Below are 11488 nucleotides of genomic sequence, written 5' to 3'. Positions count from 1 at the left end.
TCTGACATGCATCTTTTTTGGATCAGTTGTTGGGGTGTCTTTTTTCTTTCCGTTTATCATTTTAATGTTGTTGTGTTATTGTTGTTAGGTGCTGTAGAGTCGTAGACGACTCATAGCGACCCTATGAATGAAAGGCCTGAGCACTGTTCATAGAGTTTCGGAGGCAAGCCATTTCGGAAGTGGAGGCCACTTCTGCTTCCAGGCTTGTTTTAATCGGGAAGCTCCAGCAAACACTGTCCACCATAGGTAACCATTATCACATTCGGCACATCAGTGTCACAGTGTTCAGTATCACAGCAACCACGAGTTACCTCTGGACAGCAACACACAGACCAGGGCTATACCACATAGAAGAATGTTTGAGATTGTAATAGACTAATTAATTACAAAACTCTTCCCCACTCACTCATTCCCTCCCTTTAGGACATGTATACTTTAGACAAGTTTACCATCATATCAGCTCAAAACTACCTTTCAAACATGTTGAGTTCGGACTACATGACAATTACAACTGCATCTCCCTACGAAAACCTCCCTGTGGTGACCTCACTGCTTCCTTCCAGCCTGTTGTCTTTCTGTGCCCAGCAGAGCAGCCTGCACCTGCCAGGCTGAGTGATTCAGAGTCTGACACCCTCCTCGCTTGTGGGGGACGCTGCATACCTCGGGGCCATCCTATCAGTGGCCACAGCACCCACTCACGCCAAGGCTCACTTCCTCCTCACCCCAATGATAGTTACCCTCCACCAGTGTAGAAAAAGTCAGCCTTGTTTAGAACCAGAAGGAGCAAGTGCAGCGCGGTACAGAGGCCAGAGAGAATGGCCTGGTGAACTGGGAGAGTCCTACCGCCCAGGCCTCTGAAGGGGAGGGCAGAGGGAAGGTGGTGAGTCAATGCAGGCGACTGGTCTCCCGGGAGGCTGCTCTTAGCTCACTGGAGAGAGCTCCACTTAAATCGATGCCCACACACAGACCACAGAGGCTGGTTCGATAATGCGGAGATCAGCTGTATGCAGATAAACACTTGGGGAAAGGAAAAGATCAATAGCCTGCTTGGCCCAACTCACGTGCAGCCCGACAAAACGCTGCCCGACCCTCCACGTCCTCACAGATCTGGTGATACTTGAGCCCGTTGCTGCAGTCACCACATCAGTCCAGCTTCTAGAAGATCTTCCTTCTCACTGACCTCTTGAAACATGAAGCCCTTCTCCAGGGACCAGCCCCTCCCGACTACTTGTCCACACGTATGAGGTGAAGTGTCACATCCTCTCTTCTAAGGGGCACTCTGCCCACCCTTCTTCCAACAGGTTGGCCCATTGTCCCAGCAGCCCCGGCACAGTCCGTATTCTTGGCCAACACCCTAATTGCAAGGCATCAATTCTTCCTTGGTCATTCTTGTTCACTGTCCAACTTCCATATGCATGTGAGCTGACTGATAACGTTGTGACGGGGGTCAGGCCAAAGGTCATGACTTTTCAGCTGTTTCATGTCACAGACCTTCATTTTCTTTTTTAAAATAATTTTAATGAGCATTTACAGAGATTTTGGATTTCCATTCATTCATTGCTGCACTCTTCTCTCCCCCCAGCCCTCCCCACCCCAGTTCGCTCCTCTCTTGCAAAAGTAAAAGAAACACTCCTTCCCTGGTACACAGTCCCCAGCACCCCTCCCACCTCCCCAAGTACATGATAACCATAATACCCTATCATACATCACTTTTAAATTATTCACTCCCTCATCTGTTTCAGTGCAGTATACACAATTTATCCAGTTTTTCTCAGTCTTACCCCAACTCTGATATCAATCCCATTTTACAACAGTGGCACCATGCAATATTTGTCCTTTTGCGACTGTGATATTTCACTCAGCATAATGTCCTCCAGGCTCACCCATTTTGAATAATATTGCATGAGTTCCTTGTTTTTCAATGTAGTGTAGTACTCCATTGTGTGAATATACCACAGCTTCTCTATCCATTCATTTGTTGATGGGAGACCTTCATTTTCAAAGCAGCTTCCTCTGTCTTTGTCGTTGTTGAGTACCATCAAGTGGGAACCGACCCACACACAGCTGACTCAAATTCTATGCTGCTGCTGCTGTTACCACATATCAAATCAGAACTGACTCATAACTGACCCTCCAGCAGGTTTTCAGAGGCAGTCAATTTTACAGGAGGAGATTGCCCATCCTTCTCCAATGCAGTAGCTGGTGAATTCAAACCCTGTACCTTTGTATTGGTTGTGTAGTTCTTACCACTAAGCCACCAGAGCTCCCTGGTCTTTAACACCTCATGTTTATTTGTTCCTTCGCATTTTAAAGAGATCCTTTGCCACAAATTTGCCCAATGCAAGCAAGCATTCATTGGCTTGCTTGATTTCCATTTCCATATGTTTTTATTGTGGATCCAAGTAAAATGAAATCCTTGACAACTTCTCTCCTCCTCCCCCTCCTTGGTTCTCAGATCTCAAAGCAGGAGTTCTCACTAGCTGATTCTCACAGTTGGTGATGGAACTGCAGTGTTTAATAGAAACTGCTCAGTGTGCCCTCCTCAAGGGGCACCCAGGGCACATGTCATACCTGCCACCCCTTAGATACACCCCTGGCCACTGCTCCCCTTCACCAACAAGGTATGTCCTCTCCCCGGACTCCTCTTGTCACCTGGCCACCTTCTGACTCAGTTCCCATGACCTGGCGTGGCAGGGTTTCCCATGAATTCTAGCTTGCAGAGTGGATTGTGGGACAGTCCTGGGGTTCTCTCCTCCCACCACCACTCACAGAGTCTTGATCTGAAAAATGGTAATGACCAGGGGACCTGTCTGCTGGGGGGGCCTGAGAATCAGCTGACATTAGCAACAGAAAAATGCATCCAAGTCCAGGCATGTCCGCCCCAATGTCCCCGCCCAGAATAGAGAGGGCTGGAAGCCACACTGCCCAGGGCCCCCTAATGGGAGCTGTTCCTTCTCCGTAGGTCATGCTAGACTTGATGGCACCTAACAAGAACAGCCTCCCTGTGGGCAAAGACACCTGGCAAAGTCTCCAGGACCCCTTTCCCTATTTCACATAAACACCCCCCTGTGTGGGCAGTAGCCCTGCTGTGGTCACCGGTCACTGAGGCCAGCCACATGTCCAGGAAGCCACAGCCTAAGAAGTGGGGACATGTTCAGAATGACAAATTGCCTCACACCCAGCCAGAGCTCTTTCCAGCCCCAACCCGGTCACTGAGCCCTGCAGCCTTGTCGTAGTCACCACTACACCATCCCGTCCCATCTGAGGCCTCTGGAGATCCAAGCTTTCAGTCACTTCCCCGCTCCTCACTCCCCTTGGGGACATCTCTGTCTCTCATCCCCCATCGCCTTTCCCACACGTGACACACACCAGCTCATCAGTGTCACCTCCTCAACAGCCACCTCCATCCACGCCGTCACCACAGCTGCCATCATATCTGCTCCCTGACCTTTGATCTGATGTTTGTTACCTTCCACACAGCAGCTCCATGCTTGTTGAAAACACAATTCTGCTCAGATCCCCTCTCTGATTAATCCCCTCTGGTGGCCCACAAGAAACACCTCACTCTGCCCTTCCCCAGCCTGACTGTGGGGCCCCTGTGGTCCCTACCCTTAGCTCTTACCATATGCACTGCCCTTCAACCTTCCCAGTCTACCAGGACCTCCTTTTAGTTGTTCCAGTGCACAGGACTCATTCCTGCCTCAGGGCCTTTGCATGTGCTGGTTCTATAATGGACTGTTTTCCTTCCTCTTCATTCCTTGTCTCACCTTTCAGGTCTTCCTCACACATCACCTCCTCAGAGAAGCCTTCCCTGACCACCTCCCAGCCCTAGACCTCTTATTTTATGACCTCTTCCATCAGACACTTCTTCAGGCCCTGCTCCTCACCCCCCCTGCCTTGTCTTCCCCCCCCTTTTTTTTTGCTGTACTTATATCCACAATTACGTGCTATGCATCAGAGAGTTGGACAGTGAATAGGGATGATAGAGAATTTATGCCTTTGAGCTGTGGTGCTGGAGAAGAGTGTTGAATAGACCATGGACTGCTAGAAGAACAAACAGGTTTGTCCTGAAGAGGGTGAAGCCAGAATGCTCCTTAAAGTCAAGGATTCTGAAGCTTCGTCTGACATACTTTGGGCATGTTGCAAGGAGGGACTGGTCCTTGGAGAGGGACATCATGTTTGGCAGAGTGGAGGGACGGTGCAGGAGAGGAAGACCCTCGATGAGATGGATCGATTCTGTGAGTGGAGTGGTGGGAATGTGTGTGTTTGAGACGTTGAGCTTCAATCTATATTGAAGACCACAGTCTTTGACCTTTTGCAGCAAGTGCTTCAGGTCTTCAGTTTCAGCAAGCAAAGTTGTGTCATCTGCATATTGCAGGTTATGAATGAGTCTTCCTCCCATCTTGATGCCACACTCCTCATAAAGCCCTGCTTCCTGAATGATCTGTTCTACATACAGTTTGATGCACTCCTTTCCTAATTTTGACTCATGCAGTGTTTCCTTGCTCTGTCTGAGGACTGCTTCTTGGTCCACATATAGGTTTCATATAAGCACGATCAAGTGTTAAGTAGTTATTGCAAAAGCTTTGTCTCCAAACCCAGCAGGGTCCCATGCCTGCTCCTTCCATTCCCGGCTCCCCCTCTTCGAGCTGACTGCTTTCTGTCAGCAGTGACCTGCCTGTGGGCTCCTTCTTAGGAGTCTCGGTGTGGCACAAATGATTAAGCATTGAACTTCTCACTGAAAGGTTAGTGGCTCAAACCCACTTAGAGGCCCCTTGGAAGGAAGGCCTGGTGATGGGCTTCCAAAGGCCACATCCTAGCAGCCCTGTGGAGTGCAGTGCTCTGCACACGGAGCTGCTGGAATGAGACTCAGAGGTAACTGGCTTGGTTTGGTTTGGTTTGGTTTGGTTTGGTTTGGTTTGGTTTGGTTTGGTTTGGTTATGGGTCCTTGACTTTTAACTTGCGTCGTTACCTGTTGACTTCCCATCATGAAAGGGAGATTTATTCCCTTTTCTACCACTGGGCCAATTGGCAGTGATAGCTTGGTTCCACAATCAGCACTGTTGGTACCATCAGCCAGGAATTAAAAAGATAAATTGAATTGGGAAAATCTATGGTCAGGGACCTCTCCAGAGTACTGAAGAGCAACGATGTCAGCCTAGAAACTAAGGTGTGTGTGATCCAAGCCATGGTCTTTGCAATTACTTGCTATGCATCAGAGAGCTGGACAGTGACTAAGGATGATAGAAGAATTGATACCTTTGAGTTTGTGCTGGGGAAGACTATTGAACATACTATGGATAGCTAAGAGAACAAACAGGTCTGTCCTAGAGAGGGTGAAGCCAGGCTGCTTCTTGGAGGCAAGAATTTTGATACTCTATCTCACAAACTTTGGGCATGTTGCCAGGAGGGACCAGTCCTTGGAGAAGGCCATCGTGCTTGAAAGGGTAGAGCGACAGCACAAGAGAGGAAGGCCCCGGATGAGACGGATTGGCTCAGTGACTGACTGGGGTAATAGGAGTAGGTACACGTCCTGTTCTCTGAGTCTGCTGCCCAGTCATGGTAATCAAAACAGCTTGACACACAGACCAATGCAATACAACTGAGAACCCAGACAAACATTGCACTGAAACAAATGAGGGGAAGAACTGTCGGAAAGGAATGTACGATTAGACATTATGTGTATGACAGTAATCTAGAATGAGAAGTGCATTACAAAGTAGACTGGGGGACAGGAAAGAGAGGGAGAGACAGGGAAATGTGCAACAATGAAAGAATGAAAACTCAACCTTTTTATAAAAAAAATCTAAATAAATGGATAGGCATACTAAAAAAAAATACCAAAACTGTGAAGAGAACTGGAATTAGAAAACCAAAAGAAAAGAGCACACTCAACATTTCTCAGTCTAAAAGAACTAATTCAAGCCTCAAGTTGCAATACTAAAGGATTCTATGGCAAAACACTGAAAAAGTGAGAAGTATCCAAAAGAAGACGGGCGGGCTCTACAGAGTCGCTGTACCACAAGGCATTAGTTGACACTGAACCATTTCAGGAAGTAGCATATGATCAGGAACCAAGAGTGCTAATAAAAGCACCTCAAGCTGCACTAAAGGCATTGGCAAAAAAGAAGATTCTAGGAATTGATGAAATATTAATGGAGGTGTTTCAGCTAGCAGATGCAATCCTGCATGTGCTCACTAACCAATGCCAAGACATTTGGAAGACAGCTACTTGGTGAACCAAGTAGAAAAGAACCATATATGTTTCCATTTTCTAAAAAAGAGATTCTCCAGTAGAATGTGGAAATTATTGAACAATGTTACAACCAAGTAAAATTGTGCTGAAAATGATTTAAAAAATTAGTGGAGCAGTTCATCAACAGGGAAAAGCCAGAGAATCAAGCAGGATTCAAAAGAGGCCATGGGTACTAGGGGTATCACTGCTAATGACAAATGGATATAGACTGAAAGCAGAGAATACCAGAAAGGTGTTTGTGTAGTATTGACTATTCAAAGGCATAGGATTGTGTAGATAATAAAAATTATAGGTAACATTGAAGAGAATAGGAATCTCAGAAACCTTAACTGTGCTCATGTTAAACTTATACATAGACCAAGAGGTAGTTGTTCAAACAGAACTAGGGGTGTAAAATCAGGAGAGATGTGTGTCAAGCTTGAATCTTTTCACCATATGAATTCACTCTGCATACTGAGCTATATGAAGAAGAATGTGGTGCCAACATTAAGAGGACGACTCATCCCTAACCTGCACTACCCAGAGGACACAACTTTACTGGCTAAAAGTGAAGAGGAGTGAAGCCCTTAACTGAAGATTAAAGACTTCAGTGTGTTTTCAGAATGTGGTTCACTTCAACTTGAAGAAAACAAAAATCCTCACAACTGGACCAACAAGCAACATTGTGATAGATGAAGAAAAAAATTGAAGTGGTCAATTATTTCCTTTTACTTGGATCCGCAATCAATACTCCTGGAAACAGTAGTCAAGAAATCAAAAGACTTGTTGCTTTGGGCAAATCTTTGCAAGAGCTCCTTATAATTCTATAAAGCAAGCATGGCAGTTTAAAGATTTAGGCATACCTGATTCAAGCCATATTATGTTCAATTGCCTCAGATGCATATGAAAATGGGACAACGAAAAAAAGACAAGAATTGATGCCTTTGAACTGTGGTGTTGATGAAGACTATGAAATATAGACTGTCAAAAGAATCAACACCTATATCTTGAAAGAAATACAACCAGAGTGTTCCTTAGAAGTAAAAATTCTGGAGCTTCATCTCACACAAATTTTGGGCATGGTGTCAGGAGGGACCAATCCTTGGAAAGAGATAACATGGTTGGAAAAGTAGGAGGTAGGCAGAGAAGAAGATCTTCATCGAGATGAATTGACATATAATTGAAACAAGGAGTTTAAGCAGGGTGGAGATTGTGAGGATGGCAGGGGATTGGACACTCTGCGTGGAACAGATCTTTCGGGAGGCTGGTCTTAATAAGGAGGAATGTGGCATCAGAATTAGAATAAGACCCATCAACAACTTGGTTATGCAGATGACACAACAACCTTGCTCACGGACACTGAGGAGGACCTGAAGCATCTTCTGCAGAAAGTCTAGGACTGCCGTCTTCAATATAGATTGAAGCTCAACATCAAGAAAACAAAGATTCTCACCACTGTGCCAATTGGTAGCATCATGATAGATGGATGGAGAAGAAATTGAAACTGTCAATAATCTCAACTTGCTCAGGTCTACAATCACTCTTGGAATCAGCAGCAAGAAAATAAAAACATGAATTAGAGTAGGAATGTCTGCTGTCAGGGACCTCTCCAGAGTGCTGAAGTGCAAAGATGTCAGTGTAGAGACTAAGGTTAAATCTGATCCAGGCCATGGGCTTCACAAGTACTTGCTATGCATCCAGAGAGCTGGACAATGAATAAGGATGACAGAAGAAAAATTGCTGCCTTACAGTTGTGGTACTGGGGAAGAGTATTGAATACACGATGGACAGCTAAGAGAACAAATAGGTCTGTTCTGGAGAGGATGCTCTCTGGAGGCAAGAATTTTGAAGCTCTGTCTCACATACTTTGAGCATGTTGCCAAGAGGGACCAGTCCCTGGAGAAGGATATCATTCTTGGGAGGGTGGAGGGACAGTGCAAGAAAGGAAGACCCTGGATGAGATGAATTGACACTGTGACTGGGATAATAGGGAGGGACAAGTGTGTTAAAGACAATGATATCGGCCCAGAAAATGATACAGTTAGGAGTCATTATTGTACATAAGGATACTATGAGTTGCAGGTGACTCGACGGCACATAACAACAACAACAACAGACAGTTAAATTTGGTAGAAGGAAAGGCAATCTACAATAAGGAATTGGTCAGATACTGTGATTAATTAATCACATGAAAGAAAACCTTTATAAATGATTGAATGAAAAGTCAAGATTATTTGTAAGCATTAACTCAAAATACACCTAAAAAAGAAAGACAAGCAGTAATACATGGAGATGGGCGAGTGCATCATTTTAGGACATGGGAGTTCCATGTTATGAACCCTCTCAGACCTCACCTAGGTATCTCTTCATTTGTTTCCTTTTTTAATTATAATAAAATGCTAATTTTATGTACAACATATTCTGTGAGTTTGGTGATTCATTCTAGCAAATTATTTAACCCAAAGGAATAGTGGGAGCCTGCAGTTCAGGAGTAAGGGTGCTGTGGAGACTCTCAAGTTTGCCACTGGCATCTAAGGTCTTGGATCAAGTTGGCAGAAAACTGTCTGTGCCCTTCCACTTTTGAGTGCTGGCTTCACTGCAGGCAGAGTGAGGGAAGGGTCAGAGAGAGAGGGACTGCATGGACAACTGGTCGGAACCGGACCGGAGAGCAGAAGGTGGCTGTTCCATTAGAGGTTACACTTGGGTTGGATTAAGCCTCTTACTCATCCTGAGTTAATGATATATCGACAGGAGACTTGTTAAGAGTCAACAAGTCAACTACAACTCATAGCAAGCAACTATGAACAACCAATTCACACTTTGCCCTGTTCTGTGCCACCCTCATCCTCCCTGATATATTCACTGTTCTGCAGCCCCTGTTGATCCATCTTGTTGACAGTCTTCTTCTCCTTCACTGACCCACCATTTTTCCAAGCATGATATCCTTTTCCAAGGATGGTCCCCTCCTGACAAACATATGCACCCAAAATATGTGAAAATAAGCTTCACCATCCTTGCCTCGTCCCTGTCTCCAGGAGCCCCTGGTTGCACTTTCTCCAAGATATACTTATTTATTCTTTTGGCCGCCCATAGGCTGTTCAGTACTCTTCTCTAATGCCACAGTCCAAAGGCATCAATTCTTTTTCTGTCATCTATAACCACTATCCAACTTTCAGATGCATAGCAAGGAACTGAGAAGAGCACAGCATAAATCAGGTGCACCTTAGTCTTTAAACTAACCTTGGTGTGTTCCTGAGCACCTTAAAGGGGACCTTGACAGCAGATTTTCCCCAGACAACATGTCTTTTGACTGCTGATATCAAAGGTGGATTGTGAATACACACTGATTGTGGATCCAAATCAGATGAATTCATTGACTTCAATCTTTTTTCCATCTATCATGACATTGCGTATTGGTCCAGTGGGGAGGATGTTTTTTACTTGATATTGAGATGTAATCTGTATTGAAGGCTGCACTTAACTACTATGGAAAATATTCCAGACTTTGGGGCTTTATTTTTATTTTGTTATTATTATTTTGTGTGCATGTACCATCAAATCAGATCTGACTGGTACAGGAGGAGACTGTCCCTCCTTTTCCAAAAGAGCATCTGGTGGATTTGAACCGTGCACCTCTGGGACTGCAGTGCAGCTTCTTGCCACTAGGCCACCAGAGCTCCTGTTATTTTATTAATTTTAATGAACATTTACAGAGATTTTTTTTATTTCCATTCATTCATTGTTGCATTTTTCTCCCTGCCCCCCCCCCGCCCCCAGTTCGCTCCTCTCTTTGAAAAGTAAAATTCTTTCATTGGTATATAATCCCCCCGCCCCAAGTACACTCTACTATGTAATCTTCATTCTAGACCTCCCTTACAATGTTGAAAATGGAAATACCATTTAACTGGTAATCCCACTACTATGTACAATGCCTAAATGCTACTCATAGCCAAGACCATATAACATGTAATGCTTTTTCCTTTATTATACAACTTTTCCCTTTTCTCAGGGTTAACCGTTGCCTGATTTTTCCTTTGTGTGACTCTTCAAGCCAAACCACTTTTCTGGTTGTCACAACCTCAAGACATCTGACTCACCAGATTCTCTATGAGTGCCATCTTCTTGAGGGAGGTACCCAGCACTTGCAGTCTGGATACTTCTGGCTGCATCTTTCTCTCCAATTTATGTACTTCCTATAAATTCGAGATTAGAATTGATCACAGACTAACAGAGCCATTTCGGGAATGCCCTGAGCACTGTTGTTAGTGAGGAGAACAGACTGGAGAGGGAAGAACTCAATTTAGTGTCAGCTCATAGAACAGTAAAGCGATGTCGTTGAATCACATTTATCTGCTCCAGATTCTTGAGAGAGAAAAGCAAATTACAACTAACACAATGCTGTATGCCCAAGGGCGTTTAGCGAAAAGAAAACCGTGGTGTCCAGGGGGAAAGACACTCTTATTTGTATTTTAATGTAAACTATAACCTACATATCACATATAAGGAGTTTCACTCATCATCATGGTGGAATAGGCTGGAACTGGTATTACCTTTCAAGTTTACAAAAATAAACCAGACAGAATAGTTGCGTTCATTTCCAGCTAGTGAACAATAAAGCAGAGAAACAACTCTAATGTGCCTTTTGATCACACCAAATTCCAGCCTGAGAGATTCCAGGCTGAAACACAACAAGGAGCCTCAAGCAAAGTCCTATAAGACTCTGTGACTTGAAGAGGCTGATCTGGCTCCAGGGAGGCCAAGGAAGGAGTGCATTGTTGACAAAGGAGATTGGCTAGACCGGGAGCTGCTAAGAGGATAAGCAAATTGCCCTCAGAGGAGATACAACTACAGGGCTACTTAGAGGCGAGTACGTGAGGCTGCCTCATGTTACCCAGAGGGGCCCAGTCCTCGGAAAAGAACATGCTTGGGAAACAGGCCACCACAGACAAGACGACCCTCAAAGAGGTGGATTGGCACAGAGACAGAAAACCAGGAGGGATGGTGTGGATGGGGCGGGGCTGGGAGGCATTTCATTCTGTTACATGTGACACTGTAATTAGTTAGAGTCAACTCCAGGGCACCTAACAACCACAATTAGTCCACAGCAGAGAGCTAGAGAAAGGAGAGGAGGGGCGGGGAGGAGAAGGAGGGAGAAGAAAGAAAAGAGATGCAAGAGGAGGGGGAAAAGCCGCCAAGAATCCCCCTTGAGTTCTTACTGAACACGGAGCAGTGAGCCACATGAAATAAAGCTCA

The sequence above is a fragment of the Elephantulus edwardii genome, unplaced genomic scaffold, assembly GCF_000299155.1.
Source record: "Elephantulus edwardii isolate Elephantulus edwardi_28Jun2011 unplaced genomic scaffold, EleEdw1.0 scaffold00328, whole genome shotgun sequence".
Classification (NCBI taxonomy): domain Eukaryota; kingdom Metazoa; phylum Chordata; class Mammalia; order Macroscelidea; family Macroscelididae; genus Elephantulus; species Elephantulus edwardii.
This window is presented reverse-complemented; position numbering follows the sequence as displayed.